The sequence below is a fragment of the Protobothrops mucrosquamatus genome, unplaced genomic scaffold, assembly GCF_001527695.2.
Source record: "Protobothrops mucrosquamatus isolate PMUCROS unplaced genomic scaffold, P.Mucros_1.0 scaffold1651, whole genome shotgun sequence".
Lineage (NCBI taxonomy): Eukaryota > Metazoa > Chordata > Lepidosauria > Squamata > Viperidae > Protobothrops > Protobothrops mucrosquamatus.
In genome coordinates this window covers 77,695-80,015 of record NW_015387808.1, presented here as the reverse complement: position 1 = coordinate 80,015, position 2,321 = coordinate 77,695, and the positions used below count along the sequence as shown (strand labels likewise).

The 2,321-nt window shown below is 40.4% G+C and overlaps 1 protein-coding gene across 2 annotated transcripts in view; it reads left to right on the top strand.

Annotated features, from left to right (window-relative positions):
• Window positions 1-2,076: 2,076 nt before the first annotated feature.
• Window positions 2,077-2,321, top strand: part of PCMTD1 (protein-L-isoaspartate (D-aspartate) O-methyltransferase domain containing 1) — a 40,141-nt gene continuing 39,896 nt past the window's right edge. Inside the window, exon 1 of one of the 2 annotated variants that reach the window (XM_015822704.1) lies at window positions 2,077-2,094. The gene's annotated coding sequence lies outside the window, so the exon portion shown is untranslated. Of the gene's footprint in view, window positions 2,095-2,291; window positions 2,310-2,321 lie in introns of those variants that run through there. The other variant, XM_015822702.1, reaches the window with a different exon arrangement.

Below are 2,321 nucleotides of genomic sequence, written 5' to 3'. Positions count from 1 at the left end.
TGTCCCCCCTCGTCCTTCTCTTTGTTAAACTAGACATACCCAATTCCAGCAACCATTCCTTATATGTTTTAGCCTCTGGTCCCCTAATCTTTGTTGCTCTTCTCTGTACTCTTTCTAGAGTCTCAACATCATTTTTACACCGCGGTGACCAAAACTGGATGCAGTATTCCAAGTGTGGCCTTACCAAGGCATTGTAAAGTGGTATTAATACTTCATCTGATCTTGATTCTATCCCTCTGTTAATGCAGCTTAACACTGTGTTAGCTTTTTTGGCAGCTGCAGCACAGTGCTGGCTCATATCTAAGTGATTGTCCACTAGGACTCCGGGATCCCTCTCACAGTTACTACTATTGAGCAAGGTACCCCCTATACTATACCTGTGCATTTGGTTTTTCTTACCTAAATGTAGAACCTTGCTTTTTTCACCATTGAATTTCATTTTGTTAGATAGTGCCCAGTGTTCAAGTCTGTACAGGTCCTCCTGTATCTTAAGCCTGTCTTCTGGAGTGTTGGCTATTCCTGCCAGCTTGGTGTCATCTGCAAATTTGATGAGTTCCCCATCTATCCCATCGTCCAAATCGTTGATGAAAATGTTGAAGAGCACTGGGCCCAGTGCTCTTTCTCTCCCCCGCCCCCACTACTTCTGAAATGTGTTTAGCTTCTGGGTGCTGAATTAAGTGCACAGGAATCTGTTACTATATTGGTTTGTGCCAGAATAAGAAGTGCCCATAGTGCCTCCGATATAAATAATACTTTACCATGCAGATAATTTTCAACATATGACCGGGACCAAAAAAAAAAAGGTACTTACAACCTAGATTTGAAATTTTGACAGCAGGGCCCACTCTACATACACACGATCACATTTTGGGCACTTGGTAACCAGCCTGCATTTATGGCCATTTGCAGAATCTCACAGTCATATGATCACAATCTACCACATTTTTTGCTGGAAACCAAAGTTTACTTATGATTTCTGGAAAAAAATGCCCATTACAGGCAATGAGTTCATTTAATGACTGGTATTTGCTTAATGACCACTGCAAAAATCATAAAATTGGGCACTGTCACATGGTAACCTGCTTAACGAGCAGCAAAACTTAGGACCATAATTCCAGGTTAAATTATAGTAGATAATGGCTATGTCAATGCTGCTAACATCAGGTGTTATTGCTTTGACAACAGATGGAAATGCATTTATTTTTCTCTTTCACTTTTAGAGCTGGTTGATGCTGGGAGGGGGGATGTGGATGAGAGTCCAGTTAGTCATAACAACAATTTCAAGTCATGGGAATTCAAGGTTATTGAGCCCAGAGTTGATAACGATTTGGGGCTGGAGAGCTGTGGAGAGAGCTCACGTTTTCAAGCTAATTGGGGAATGTGATTTATGACTGTTAGTTGGAGGAGGGAATTGTGCTTTGCTACTTTGTGCCAAGGGGAGGGGAGTTCAGTTGTTGGCTTCAATTTTGTAGTGCCTATATTATGGAATAAAAGATTCTTTAAGGTAAACAATGCCTCGAAGTTCTTTTGAGGAGTTTTATCTGTCGGAACCATGACAGGCTACCTATGAATATCTTGATTGAGGTAGTCCAATTTTAAAAAATAAGCACTTATAGCACATAAACTATTACATTTCCATATTATTCATCTTAGAAGCTTGAATTATGACATTATTTTTAAGGATAAATTATATTCTGGAATATAGATATTATAAAAATAAATAAAAACAGCCTATATTAATTATAATAGTAACTGAATCTTATGCATAAACATCATTCAGGTCAACAAGGCTAACTTTTCCAGCACGGTGCATATGTATATTTAGGACTGAGCTGTATTTTTGGATGTTAATACTTTCTCTCCATGGCTTTTGCCCCACATTATTCCTTGAAATCTTGCATCAGTCCTCGCAATCCCTGTTATCATTAAGCAAGGAACACAGATCATTAAGTAAGGATCTTCTTGTGACTTTCTGGTTGCTTCCAACAAACAAAGTCAATGAGGAAATTAGCAGAAGTTATAAGTCCCAGGCACCTCACAAGCAGGCTGATGGGCAGAAAGTGGCTGCTACAGGCCATGTGTGGCTACTGCCAGGTGAGACAAGATGCATGGGGGACTGCCATGTTTTTATTTCTGTGCGTATGCTGTAGGTACACACTGTAGCTGGGAAAGAAGCACAGGAGTGTGAGCGACTTACAAGAGTAACTTGTGACCTTCTCTGCTGGCTTCCCCATTGACTTTGCTTGTGGGAAGCCAACAAGGAAGGTTGAAAATGGGGATCTTCTGACCATGAGATATTGCAACTGTCCGTAAGTACAATC